Source organism: Hypanus sabinus, chromosome 9 (assembly GCF_030144855.1).
Source record: "Hypanus sabinus isolate sHypSab1 chromosome 9, sHypSab1.hap1, whole genome shotgun sequence".
Lineage (NCBI taxonomy): Eukaryota > Metazoa > Chordata > Chondrichthyes > Myliobatiformes > Dasyatidae > Hypanus > Hypanus sabinus.
In genome coordinates, this window is record NC_082714.1 from 44,673,986 (window position 1) to 44,689,522 (window position 15,537).

General features: G+C 40.5%; 1 long non-coding RNA gene across 1 annotated transcript in view; it reads right to left on the reverse strand.

Moving 5' to 3' along the window:
- Positions 1-15,500, reverse strand: part of LOC132399335 (uncharacterized) — a 150,196-nt gene extending 134,696 nt beyond the window's left edge. The window contains exons 1-2 of the long non-coding RNA XR_009513965.1: positions 15,431-15,500; positions 9,767-10,840 (exon numbers count right to left, since the gene is read on the reverse strand). This is a non-coding gene — a long non-coding RNA (uncharacterized LOC132399335). The remainder of the gene's footprint in view (positions 1-9,766; positions 10,841-15,430) is intronic.
- Between the last annotated feature and the right edge of the window lie 37 nt (positions 15,501-15,537).

Sequence of the window (15,537 nt, forward strand, 5' to 3'; positions counted from 1 at the left end):
ACTAGAGCAAAAAGGATAAAATAGTAATTGAGAAATTGATCTTAGATCCATTTAACAGTAACATTTTGTGTAGACTGAAGATTCAGTCCAACTTAATTGTAACAGATTGGAGAAACTAAATGGAGGGAGAAATCAATGGTTTTACTTATAAGGCAAAAACAAACAGTACTCCATACTCTTGTCAGATAAAGATGAATTATCGGAAGCTAGTTAGTAAAGGAGTGATTTTTTTAAAAATCAGTTTTGCAAAATAGGTTCATTCATACAGCAATAAATAAATAAACATCAGTTTACATGGTCATTCATCTCTTTGCAGTTTGTGGGACTTTGTAGTAACGGTGATTGTGTCTCAGTAACATCATATGAATGCACTATTAATTAGTAACAAAAAACTTACAGTACTGTTATTTTCATTGATTTGCTCATTTGACAAAGTGCATACAAGCAGGTGATTTTATTTGTGTTAAAAACCAAAGGAAAGTACATTCTAGTGGTTCCATCCTACTTTCCAGTCAGCTGTGGCATAAACTGGATGTGTAGTGCAAAGGGAGTAGTGTGGAATATTACATGGGTCCTCATGAGTTTGGGGATTTGCAGCAGTGGGGTTCCATGTAGCTTTTCAATTACAGCACAGCTCTGAAGAGTATTGAGGCTTAAAATGTTTTGCTTCCAAACATCAGCTTTTGGCTTAGTTGATTCATAGGTTGATTCAGAATATTGACTGATTATACCCACTCGGCTCTGGATTTAAAACCCAGGCTGCCCAGCCATGAGAATTAACCTTAAAACCACAAGACGCAGAAGCAGAATTGGGCCATTCAGCCCATTGAATCTGTTTCACCGTTCTTTCATACCTGATTCATTACACTCTCAATCCCATTCTCCTACCTTCTCCCTATAACTTTTGACACCCTTACTAATCAGGAACCTATCAACCTCTGCTTTAAATATACCCAATGATTTGGCCTCCAACGAATTCCACAGATTCCCCCTCTGGCTTAAGAAATTCTTCCTCATCTCTGTTTTAAAGTGTTGTTTTTGTATTCTGAGTCTGTGACCTCTGGTCTTAGACTCCCCTACTTATAGGAAACATCCTCTCCATTTTCACTCTGTCTAGGTATTTCAAAATTCAATAGGCTTCAAAGACATCCCCCCCCCCACCCCATCCCCACCATTCTTCTGAACTCCAGGGAGTACAGGCCCGGGCCATCAAATGCTCCTCATATGGTAACACTTTCTTCCCCGGATCATTTTCGTGAATCTTCTCTGGACCATCTCTAATGTCAGCACATAATTTCTTAGCTATTTCTTAGCCCAAAACTGTTCATACTGCTTCTACACAGTCCAAAGCAAAGCCTTATAAAACCTCAACATTACATCCTTGCTTTTATATTCTAGTCTTCTTAAAATAAATGCTAACATTGCATTTTGCTTCCTTACTACTGACTCAACTTGCAAGTTTAGGGAATCTTGCACTAGGACTCCCATGTCTCTTTGCCCCTCTGATTTCTGAATTTACTCCCTGTTTAGAAAATAATCTACACCTTTATTCCTTCCACCAAAGTGCATGGCCAGACACTTCCCTATACAGTATCCCATCTGCCATTTCTTTGCCCATTCTTCTAATCTGTCCAAGCACTCTGGCAGAGACCCCATTTCCACAACACTACCTGCCCCTCCACCTATCTTTGTATCACGCACAAACTTGGTCTCAACGCCATCAGTTCTGTCATCCAGATCATTGACATATAATGTGAAAAGAAGCAGTCCCAAAACCGACCCCTGCAAAACACCGCTAGTCATCGGCAAAGCTAACCGGGAAAGGCCCCCTTTATTCCCACTTGGCGCCTCCCGCCAGTCAGCCAATCTTCTATCTGCTGGATATTGGATGAACTTGATGCTCAAATTCATATAAAAGATCCTGTACCACCATGATGAGATTATCAGGAAATTCTACAGCTGCTCTGCAAACATCATCAGTAAACCATGGTGCGTGGTGAATCACGCAACTGCAGAATCAATACACATTCTGAGACTTGACTTGTTAGACCTCACATTGGCGGGCATGGCTGCAGTCCAGCAGACAAGAGATTACAAAATGCATGAAAAGAGTATGAGTAAGCGAAAGATCATTCTTTCACTTCTCTTGCTGTTTTCCTCTCCCTCTGAATTCCTCTCAGAAATTCATTACTGGGCCAGATCATTATTGATACAAGTTATCTTTCCAAGCTGCCATCTGTGAATCGGAGCGGAAAGTATGAATGGTGTTGTTTGACCACAGAGACTATTTCAGCCAAGCCCAGCTGGAAATTCAGGCTTGTGTCCATCCACCAAAAGCGGGACTTCCCAGTGGCCAAACATTTTAACTCCCATTCCCATTCTGACATATCGGTCCATGGTCTCCTCTTGTGCCAAGAAGAGCAACACCTTATATTCTGTCTGGGTTGCCTCCAACCTGATGGCATGAATATCAATTTCTTTGCCAATACTCCAATTTCTTCCCCCTGCCCCCCCCACCCTTTCTCTGTTCCCCATTCTGAGCTTTTTACCTCCTCACCTTCCGATTTCTTCCCCTGGGTCTCCTCTTCCCCCCTTTCTCCTAAAGTCCACTCTCCTATCAGATTCCTTCTTCTCTAGACCTTGACTTCTCCCTCCCATCTAGCTTCACCTATCTCCTTCCAACTAACCTCGTTCCCCTCCCCCCACCTTTTTCATTCTGGCAATTCCCCCCTTCCTTCTCAGTCCTGAAGAAGGGGCTTAACCTGAAACGTTGACTGTTTATTCATTTCCATTGATGCTGCCTGACCTGATGAGTTCCTCCAGCATTTTGCGTGCATTGCTTTAGAAGTTCAGGCTTGTTAACATTCAGCAAGAGCAGCTTTGACCAACCTACTATCATGAGGGCGTCCTCAAATGCAGAAGGACATGTAGGTAAACAGCACAGAAACGGGCCTTACAGTCCACTGAGTCCAAGCCAGAATCAGAATCAGGTTTAATATCACCAGCGTATGTTGTAAAACTTGTTAACCATCAATCATACATTTAAACTATTCCTACAGCAATCCTAATTTGTTCTCCCTAGATTCTCATCAACACCTGTAGAAATGCTACACATTAAAGCCAATCTAAATAACAACTCACGTTATTAGAACTTGGGAGAAATTGGCAGAGCAGACTTGATGGGCTGAATGGCCTAATTCTGATTCTATGTCTTATGGTCTTACAACCAGGGCACCTGGAGGAAACCCATACAGTTCCAGGTTGAATGAGTAAACCTCACATTGAGACTATCCAAGGTCAGGATTGGACTCGGATCTCTAGAACTGTGAGGAAGCGACTATGAGAGGGGCACAGTAGCATAACGCCTTTCAGCACCGATGATTAGGATTCAATTCCTGCTGCTGTCTGTGAAGAGTTTGTACGTTCTCCCCTTTACTACGTGGGTTTCCTCCGGGTGCTCCAGTTTCTTCCCACATTCCCAAAAGACTTTAAGGTAAGTTGTGGGCATGTTATGGTGGTGCTGGAAGCATGGCGACATTCATGGGCTGGCCCTAGCAGATCCTCGGACTGCATTAGTTGCTGATGCAAGGAAACATATTTCAATGTATGTTTCAATATACATGTGACAATTCAATCTAATCTCTTTAATCTTCTCATATTTTACCACTGTTATGGAGGCAAACACCACAATTCAAAGATCAAACCTCAGCCTTCCAGTCTTCCCAAAAACTATGAAGAATATTCTGGAATAACCTACGACAACTGTTCTTTTCATTGCAGACTATCAATCGTTTATCTGTGGCCTAATGAATTAGTGACGAATAAACCCTTTAAACCATCAAGAGAAAAGAAAACTTTCATTTGCTCACTACTTTGTTTATTTGTTTTTAAGTAAAAATAGATTAACTCAGTGCATCTTATTGGGTCTGGAGTTCAGTTTTAATGATTCTTAGAGTAACTACGGAATGAAAGAAAATCACAACTCACATAGACCGTGCTTTTGTAACCAGCTGAACAATTAGTTTTGTGGAGTCCCAACAGAACTATAATTCTGTGTAATAACTGCAACAATCATTACTGCACCATCAGTTCTCAGGATGCAGCAAGCAGAGATTGCTTGATTAGTTATTCTTCTCCCCTCCTGTGATGTAGCATCCTCTCCCAGAATGAGATGCCATCTGCCAGTCCCACCGAGAACAAAGCACACTTCCAACAGCAGCAGGTAACTTTGAATGATAACAGCACTATAATTGTGGGAATTGAAATCCACAGAAATTCTACAAGGAGGAGTTTAGTGAGTTCAGTGACTGGGCCGTAGCATTCCTGTCTCTTCAATTAATGTGAATTCCAAAGCTTTTTAACAACTGTGACCATATCAAGGAAGAATGCAGAGTTCCAAACAACTAACAGGACTTCAGCAAGTTGAGCACTCGCAGACCTGGTAACATCATTTGATATGACCAAAAGAAAGACTTGCATTTGTATGGTGTCTTTTATGACTTCAAAATGCCCCTGAGGGTTTTACAGACTTATGAACTACAGTCACTGCTGAAATATAGAAAGCCTGACAGCAAACCTAGTAAAGTAAGGTCCAATAAACAACAGGACATTTGTGTCTGTGATGAATGAAGGCTTAAAATTAGCCATAACATTCAACAGAACTTCGAAACTCTTCCAAGAAATTGTGCGATGAAGTTTTTTGCATCTGCTGGAGAGGGCAAACAGGGCATCAATTTCAGAGAATAAACACGAGAAAGTCTGCAGATCCAAAGCAACACACACAAACGGAGCTCAGCAGGTCAGACAGCATCTATGGAAATGAATAAACAGTGCTGATACTTTGGACCGCAAGCTTTCTTCAGGACTGAGAGGGAAGGGGGAAGTTGCCAGCATACAAAGGTAGGGAGAGGGGAAGGAGGCTAGCTGGAAGGTTAAAACCTTTCCTAGTATCAGTGAGTCAGTGAATTATATTTATGTGTACATCCATGGACCCGATCCTCTTTTTTCATTTTGTGAGATCAGCCTGGATCCTCACCGTAGACTACTAAATAAACCATTATCCAGTGGGTCAATCCTATGTTCATCATCTCTCTCCGCATCCAAACTAGAAACCTGTGGGTACTTTGCACACAATTCAGCAGTAGTCACCAAAAAAAAAAGACCCAATTCTCACTGGCTGGGAATATTTCCCACCATCACCTGGTTAAAATCTAACGCATGGTCTCATTTAGTTAATCTTATTGTTCAGCAATTCATATGGTGCAGTACCAGACATGACCATGCACCCCACAGCATCTTATTGAAAGCCTCTTTATTGCATTTTCAAATGAAGCAAGCAATAGCAGAAGGAAACAATGTGAAAGAGGGTTTACTCTCATTTGACTTGAGATATTGTTTGCATCATAAACTATGTCTGAACTCAGATTAAATTACAATCTTGAATTTACTCCACAGCATTTTATTTAAAAGTGCATATAACTACCATAGTTTGTTCCCATTCTGCAGTATATATAGCTATTTTCATTCAACATAAGCATGATACACACTGCAAAATATTTTAACAATGTTTTGACAATGGCAGTGGTTTTGATGAATTTAAAAAACTGTGGTATAGCAGGCTTAGCAACTTCAGTAGACCATTACGAGGCAATACAATGTGAAGCTCTCATATTTAACTTCTCTGCTTTTAGGCATTTTGTCAAACAGATAGATGGTGGTAGTTCCTAGAATCTAAAGTAATATGTGACCACAACAAATGAGACCATTGTAGAAATATACTTCCTGTTTGCATGCCCTTGATACAAAGTATTGCTGTTTGAAATAAGCATGTTCTTCTCAGAATGTATTCATTTCAGCACCTCCTTTCCATCTTCCCCCAGTAATGGATAATGACTGAGAGTAATATTGAGGACATAGTAACAGCAGTAAATCTGGGCAATGCAGCAGAAAGCATCCCAATTGTTGTCTCAGGCTACTTCCCATTCTTCAATGATGAAGGAATTTGTCCTTCAGTTTTCAACACTCCAAGCATTTGTTTGCACCAAGATGGATTTATGATTTAGTTAGCATGAAATTCCTATTTGCTTTATTCATAATTTTGTTTATCAATAAATTTTGGGTTATATTTTGGAATTTTTCTGATGTCAATTCTTAATATGAGAAATAAAAGTATCCGTGATTAATTCTATGGAAACTAGGACAACATCATATTATCAGCAATTAATATCTTTAATGACGTATGTTCTGTGGTGAATATTTGTTATGTTTAAATAAAATTTTAAACACTAATTTATCATATGCAGACAAGTGTGGACATAACTCATCACAATGCAAAGTGTAGACATTTGGAGGTTAAAGTACTGAAAGCGGTCACTGCGGGCTAACGAGCAGGTGAAAGCTTCATGTAAATAAGGGCAAACAGAGAATCTTCACAGCAGCGCATTCTTCAGAAGCAACAATTTTTCCATTGGATGCACTTGACTTGAATAACCATTTCACAGATCCATTGGGTCGGAAACATCGATAACAAAGATGTTTAAGCTATTTTGGGGAGAGAAGTGTCTTTCCTGAATAAGATAGGGAAGAAATGGAGATGTGTTTTCCAATGACTGCAGGAATATTGAATTCTCCAATTTCAGGTAACTTGCTTCCTTCCCTCCCACCCCCCCTTCCATCTTTTTTCCCTCTCCTCCCGATCTATGCAGTTCCTCCTACATCTACACTCCTCAGCTTCTCCCCCCCATTATCCTATTTCTTTCAACTCCTCCACCCACTTGATCTGTGTTCCTTTGATCTCCACCCCTCCCATTACTGTTCCCATCTGCCTACCCCACCTCCTTTATTTGGTCCCATGCTCCACTTCCCTTTCCCATCAGATCACATATCCATGACTCTCTGATGCCTCTACCTATCACCTCTCAGCCTTTCATCCCACACTTCCCTTCTCATCTGGATCCACTTGTCACTTGCCAGTTCTTGTTGCAAGCCTTTATAATGGCTATCTCCTTTCTACTCTTTCATTCCAGATGAAAGGTCTTGATTTGAAATGCCAACTGTCCATTTCCCTCCACAGATGCTGCCTGACCTTCTGTGTTGCTGAAGCAGTTTGTATACAGCTCCATTGTTCCTCCTGTACTGCTGATGCTGAATGAACTCAGAAGAAAGACCCCATGTACAAATCATTGTCCTAATAACCTGCTTGTCAGAGAAGTATGTGTGTGCATGTTTGTATGTTTGTGAGTGTGTGCGCGCGCACACGCACAGAAAAGAGTTATGAGGATGTTACCAGGACTTGAGGTACTGGATTATAGGGAGAGGTTGGACAGACTAGGATCTAGAGGAATGAGATGTGATCTTACTGATGTACATAAAATCACGGAGGGCATGGCTAGAGTAAATGCACATAATTTTTCTCCAGGATTGGAGCACAAGGATTAGAAGGCATAGGCTTAAGTTGATAAAGAAAAGATATAATGGTAACCCTGAGGGACAAATTTTTGCACACAGATTGTGAAGCAACATAAGGTATAAACTGCCAGAGGAGTGGCTGAGGCAGATGCAAACACAACATTTAAAGAGATTTGGACAGTTTCATGGATAAAATGGTTTAGAAGGATATCGGTCAAACTGAGGAAATGGGACTAGCTTAATCAGGCATATAGGTCAGCATGGCTGAGTTAACTAGAAGAGCCTAACTTCATGCTGCATTACTGTGTGTGTGTGTGTGTGTGTATGTGTGTGTGTGTGTGTGTGTGTGTGTGTGTGTGTGTGTATGTGTGTGTGTGTGTGTGTGTGTGTGTGTGTGTGTGTGTATGTGTGTGTGTGTGTGTGTATGTGTGTGTGTGTGTGTGTGTGTGTGTATGTGTGTGCGTGTGTGTGTGTGTGTGTGTGTGTGTGTGTGTGCGTGTGTGTGTGTGTGTGTGTATATGTGTGTGTGTGTGTGTGTGTGTGTGTGTGTGTGTGTGTGTGTGTGTGTGTGTGTGTGTGTGTGTACTCATGCATGGGTTCAGAAGATCTCAGGATCTTCCAGAGAATTGGGGCTGCCAGCAGAAAATGAACAAAGGAAGACAATGCAAGATGGAAATAACCTTGTTAGTTGAGACACATGTCTGCCTCCTGATCTTTAATTCACATGACCATAGTAGCAATCTGAATGCTGCTGTGCAGTTTTGGACCTGGGTTTAATTTGCCTGTTGTCGCTATATGAGTTCTGGCCATGTGTCCTAATAAAAATTAGATGGGAAGTTTTTGATGATATGTTTTGTTATTTGGTTATCCTTACAAGAGATGAAATCCAAGGAAAACTCCACAACATTACATGCATGTATATACCTAATTTCACATTTTTCAAAAGATTGGACATAAATGCCTTGTTTATAGTAGACATTGTCAGGTTCACTTGTATGGATAACAGTCATTGTTCACTGCATGTCTCTACATGTAGCTAACTAGAAAAGAACATAATAGCCTACCTCTTTTATAATGAACTGTTCTTGCCCAGGCTTAAGTATTAAATGCTTTCAATTTGCAGACACTTCTATCATCCAGTTCTAGCCACAAAGATCTGAAGGTTGGAGCAAATACTACAATTTCTGATCAACCGGATAGTAAGCAAAATATTTTGTTCTGGTCAAATTTCATCCTTTAATAAAAGATTACAAATAGTGAGTTCATGTCTAATTTATAATTCACAAACCTGGTTCATGAAATCAACCAGATCCAGTAATTCCAGGTTTACGACAGTGATTATACAGCAAAAGTCAGTCCAGCCCTTTGGGACACCCTGAATTTGTAAAGCATGCTAAATAAATTCATATCCATTTCTTTCTTTCTCGCAAGTATGGCTACATTTGGAGTACTGCGAATATTTAGCTCATGCTGCTATAAGAAGAATATCATTAAACTGGAGAGGGTGCAAAAAAGATTTATGAGCATATTACCGGATCTGGAGGGCCAGGGTTATGAGGAGAGGCTGGATAGGCTAGAATTTTTTCCATGAAGCACAGGAGACTGAAGACCTTACAGAGGTTGATGAGATCTTAAGTGGCATAGAGAAGGTGAATAACCTTCTTTTCCCCAAACTAGTGAAGCCCAAATCTAGAGTGTATAGATTTAAAGTGAGAGGGAAAATATTTAAAGGGCATTTTTTTATTACAGAAGGTGGTGAATGTATGAAACAAACAGACAGTGAGAGTGGCAAAGGTGGGCACCATTACTACATTTAAAAAGCATCGGAATCGGTAAACTGGATATAAGGCGTTGGAAGGTCTAGAGGGGCATTGACCAAACACAGGCAAATTGACTAACTCAGTAACGATTGCACAGACAAGTTGGATTGAAGGGTCTGTTTCAGTGCTGTATAGCTCTATGACAAAGGATTCCCTACTTATTGAAAACTCGTAATGACATTTTCTTTGTACTTATATTAAACTGAGTATATGTGAATAAAAACAGTTTAAAATGACTAAAGTGTAATCCTTGCCTTGCCCTTCTCAAATATGTTGTTGTCATTGCACGACTGGAGCAATTTTTTTGAGCTGTGCCACTGAGGAAAAGCCATTTATCCTTCCCTTTATCTGGTCAGAAAAAAATTCAGCAATGACCCTTGGAAGATGCACATGATGTAATCTACACAGCAAATGAACCACCAACCTGTCTGAGCTTTAACAAGAGCTATTGTCAACATACTGCGAGGATCAGTCACTGATCACTATTCGGGGAGGGAGGAATTGGAATACAAAATAATAAGGATAAAATGTCCACTCACCCAAAAAAGACAAGGCAGCAGGGGGTGTTGCTTCCAGGCTGGTTTCTCATGCTTGTTTTTTTAACAGTTCTGGTAAACTCCTTGAAAGGAATGAATGAATCACATGTGGTGGAAGATTTATTACTTAAGACAAGCATTGTTGCTGCTCATCAACATATGTTTCACTGCCCTTTGAAACAGTTCTTCCACTGTTTAATAACATCTGTAGATATTTCAATGTAATTGCAATAAATTGGTTTTGCAAGAAAATATAATTTCGGCTTGTCCTTCAATCTATTCTGCTCCTGCCCTGATGACAAGCATATGCGCTAGTGTGATGTTCCACAGTGGTTACCAGCCCCAAATCTATTCAATTATGGAATCACAGCCAAGTCCATTCATGTCTTTGGTTGATGTTTGTTTTTGTACGTCTTTGAGCAGGAATCATAAAATAGTGAACAGAAAGTGAAAACCTAATTGATTTTCAGCTTTATGTTTTCAGAGTCTGGGAGAGACTGAAGCCAGCAAAGCATTATTGTTGACACCCCCAACTAATTCAACTGCTTTTCTACTGGTACATCACACTGATCAGCCTGGGATGCCAGAGGAAACAGTAAATTTGCAGCTAGAAACTTACTAGCCTCATTCGGTGCCTCTTTGCTGCCATGCTCGGCACCACTGTCAAGATCTCTCAGATTTAATGTTGGTATTAAGAACCTTCACTGTTTCAGTAAAAGCAACAGAGAGAAAACTAAGTGGAATGCTCATACCAAGTGGAAGCAATGGTAGACTGGGTTTGACAATCTCCCTCGTATCCACAATTGAAATGAAACGAGATAGTCTTTCATCCATTCCATTCTTAGAGGTAGAAGGCTAATTAGGAAGATATCATGCATAAAAATGTCAGCTGTGTCTCTGTCCCATCTCTGCTTTCATAGGTTGTGGCCCAAGTCCCAATCCAGGTTGAAATGAAAATGTAGGCTATTACTCCAGTGTGGTCCTGCAGGATTGTCGAGGTGTTAGAGATGTTATCATTCATCTGAGAAATGGAACAGTGACCTTGTCTGATTTTCAGGTTGATCCCATATGTTTATTCTAGAGTCAAACAAATTGGGAGGAGGATTAGACATTTGACCATTCAAGGCCACTTTCACATCTATCAAGATCGGGCCTGATCCCCCTTTCCTATCTGTTGATTCTCTTCACACTGGGCAGCACAGTTGTACAGTCAGCAGAGTTGCTACATCACAGCTCCAGTGATGAAATTTCAATTTTCCTTTCTGGTGCTGTCTGTGTGAAGTTTGCACATTCTCCCTGTGACCACATGGGTTTTCCCTCTAGTTTCTTCCCTCATCACCAAGATATGATGGTTGGTAGGTTAATCAGTCAGCATCACTATCACCTGATGTGTGAGGTAGGATCATGGGGGAATTGGCCGGAATGTGGGGAGGCTAAATGGGATTAGGCTTTGATGGCTGACATGGACTCAGTGAGCCAAAGGGCCCTTTTCTGTGTTGCATTACTCTGACTTTATCCCCAAAAAACCTATCAGTCTCAGTTTTAAGGGAGTTCCACTGCTGATACTCCAAAACTCTCTGAGGTGGCAGCTTCCTAAGATTCACCATCCTCTGCAGAGATTTCTCCTTATCTCAGTCTTTTAGTATATCCTGGAACTTGAGACTGCATTCCCTAGTTCAAGACTCCTCATCACAGGGAAACAACTTCCCTGCATCCAGTCTGCTGAGTCCTGTAAGAATTTTGGAAGTTTCAATGAGATCTGGATTTCTTCTTCTACACTGGAGTTAGAAAAATTAATCTTCATTTTGCTCACTCTGTGGCAAGTACATCCTTTCTTAGGTCAGAAGGCTAACACTGTACACAACACTACAATGTTACAGAGCCAGTATGGTCCAAGATAAATGCAGTAAGACATCTTTCATAATAAAGCCCAGCATGCCATTTGCCTTCTAATCACTTACTAATCTTAACTTTTCTAGCCAATATTTACCCCTCAAACAATATCACAAAAACAAATCTCCTTATCATTAACACACTGCAGTTTGTGGGAGCTTCCTGTATACACATTGATTGTATTTCCTATATTACAATAGAGACCACACTTCAAAAGTAATTGGTTACAAATTGTTTTGAAATGACCTAAGAATATAAAAAGTCCAGTGTAAACCCGAACTTTTCTTCTATAAGCTCTACTAAGTGAAAGCTGTGAATAATGTATAAATGTTTACAAAATTCTGTGACTACCACCATCAAAGTAATTTCCAAAGTCCCCTACTGACTAAACAGGCTTTCCCAGTGATTAGCTACTTAAATCATAAAACATGGGAACACAAATTAGGCAGGTGGCCCATAGAATGTGCTCCACCATTTGATCATAGCTGATTTACTTTCCCTCCCAGTCCCATTCTCCTGCCTTCTCCCTGTAACCTTACTAATCAAGAACGAATCAACATCTGCTTTAAATATACCTATTGACTCACCTCCGCAACCATCTGTGACAATGAATTCCATAGTTTCGCCACCCTATGGTTAAAGAAATTCCTCCTGATCTCTATTGTAGAGATTGTATTGTATTGTATTGTAGCTCTGGTCCTAGACTCTGCCCTCTGATCTAGATTTTTCCAATATTGGAAATATTCTCTCCACATGCACTCTATCTAAGCTTTTCAATACTTAAAAGGTTTCAGTGATATCCCTCTACCACCCCCCTCTGCAAGAATGATCCCTCCAGGATCATTCTTGTAGTTCTCCTCTGGGCCCTCTCCAATGCCAGCACATCCTCTCTTAGATATGGAGCCCAAAACTGCTCAGAATACCAATTGCAGTCTGGAGAGACTGCTTTTATAAAGCTTCATCCACAAACTTGGCCACAAATTCTGTCAACCAGATCATCAACAAAAAACATGAAAAGCAGAGGACCCAACACTGACCCCTGAAGAACACCACTAGTTTAAAGTTCAAAGGAAATTTATTATCAAAGTACATATTACATACATGTTATATATATTATATTATTATTTTATTTATTTATTTATCTATATTATATATTATATTACATGTTATATATATGTGTATATAAAACACTGAGATTTATTTTCTTGGCACTGTCAGCCAACCAGAAAAGGCTCCCTTTATTTCCACTCTTTGCCTCCTGTTAGTCAGCTAATCATCTAACCATGCTAGTATCTTTCCTGTAATATCATGAGCTCTTATCTTGTTTAGCAGCCTCGTGTGTGGCACTTTGTCAAACACCTTCTGAAAATCCAAGTAAATAAGATTCGCTGACTTTCCTTTGTCTATCCTGCCTGATATTTTCTCAAAGAATTCCAACAGATTTGTCAGGCAATCTAAGGGGAAATCTTTCCCCTTAGGGAAACCATGCTGACCTCTGCCAATGTTATCATGTGTCTCCCTGTACCAGGTAACCTGATCCTTAATAATGGACTATGCAAACTTGCCAACCACTGAAGTCAGGCTAACTGGGCTAAAGCTTCCGGTCCCGCTCTCACTCTGCTTAAAGAGTGAAGTGATATTTGTGATTTTCCATTCCAGAATCTAGTGATTCTTGCGAGATTACTACTCAATCTCTTCAGCTTCCTTTTCAGAACTCTCCAATGTAGTGCATCTGGTCCAGATGACTTATCTGCCTTCAAACCTTTCAGTGTCCTTCTCCTTAGTAATCGCAACTACACTCACTTCTGCCTCTTGATACTCTCAAACTTTTGACATGCTATTGGTGCCTTCCACAGTGAAGACTGATGCAAAATACTTAATTATTTCATCTGCCATTTCACATTCCCCATTACTATCACTTCAGTACTATTTTCCAGCTGTCCACTCCTCCCCCATTTTTACTCTTTTTAAATCTGAAAAATCATTCAGTATCCTCTTTTTATATCATTAGCAAGGTTACCCTCAAATTTCATCTTTTATTTCCTTACTGCTTTTTTAGTTGCCTTCTGGTGATTTTTCAAAGCTTCCCACTAAATGTTGCTGTATTGTATGCCCTATCTTTTGCTTTCATTCTGTCTTTGAATTGTCTTGCCCTATCTCTTGCTTACATGCTATCTTTGAATTCCCTTGTCAGACACAGCTGCCTTACCCTCCCTTTAGAATGCTTCTTACTCTTTGAGATGAACCAATTCTGCATCTTTTGAATTACTCCCAGAAACTCCAGCTATTTCTGCTTTACTGTCATTCCTGCTGGTGTCCCCTTCCAATAAATTTTGGCCAGCTCCTCTCTCTTGCCTCTATAGATACCTTTACTTAACTGTAATACTGATACATCTGATTTTAGCTTCTCCCTCACAAACTACAGGATGAATTCTATCATATTATAATCGTGGCCTCTTAAGGGATCCTTTACCCACTATCAAATCTGGTTCTTACAACATTCAATCCAGATTTGCCTTTTTGCTCTAGTGATCTCAACCGTAAGCCACTCTAAAAAGCCATCTCATGGGTATTCTACAGAGCCCTTCCCTTGGGATCTAGCACTAACCTGACTTTCCCAACCTACCTGCTTATTGAAATCCCCATTGACAAAGAAAACAAAATCAAATAATGAACAGATTATCCCAAAATGGTGCAGTTAGTAATAGCTGGAAAGCAAAAATAAAATAAAACTGACACTGGAAATCTTGACATTGTCAGGATTTCTTAGCCTGTCAAACCAGCTGGAGGATCATTTATTCAATATAACCGGCATCTTTTGGTTGTCTGTTGTATCCAATGATAACAGGAGATTTATGTGGGAGAGTTTTTAAAATGGAAAAGCCATTGTACTAGGGCAGTTCCACTCTCTTAACCCTGTTAGTCCCGGTCCAGTGGTACAGGTAGTCGTCACAACTGGGTCCTTTCTTGGTTGCGATGAATGATCCATGTGTGTTACTGTGCCATTCACTCTCCACAAAATGTTGCAGAACTGATTTCCTGGCAGTTAAATCTCACTGTTGATCTCATCTGCCAGAGTCGACTTCACATGCTAGAACAAGCACATTCCTAACTCAATGGGGTCTGAGATCCACCAGCTACCTTCACCTGGTTGAGTCTGCCTATCGAAGCACTGTACCCGGGTGCGACTGCTGTCATATGCTACTTGAAGCCACAGGTGAGAGTTGAGTGTGGAGTAGGACCAAAGCTGAGTGAGCTGTCCTATGATAAGTCCTTCACTAGAGGTGCTAGCCCTCCCTTGACACCCCAAACATCCATAACTGAAATCTAAAGAGAAGAAAATACTAAATGTAATTGAGTAATCTCTAAATTCCATACTTGGACCATTCCTGTTTGGATTCAGACTCGAAGTCAGAAGAGTTGCCATTAAATGAAGAGCTAACAGACCAGAACTGATACTAAAACAGGGCAGAAATAACCAGATGAAAATGCTTTGTGATTATATGTTTTGTAAGTGCGGCTTCTATTTATAAATAGTGAACTATATTGTAAGTATTGTAAGTAAAAACTTGTTTTTAAATGGCATGGGTTGTCTCACAATTGCACCCTATGCACACTTACTGAGCAAATTTCGTTCCACAGTCTTCCTCTGTTCACTCACGGTGACACAACTCCACTCACTGCCAGCGTACACGCAAGGCACATTCTCTCTGCGTGCTTTCACCAATCTCATGCTACACTAACACGGTGCATTTGCCACCTCGCATTACAAACCTGTCCACTGCCGCTTAGCTCTTCACTCAGAGGACCGCGCGGTGCCTGCGCTCTCGGGCTCTGGTTTCCCCGTTACTGGGGCCGCGGCTACAGCGTCGTTAGCGACC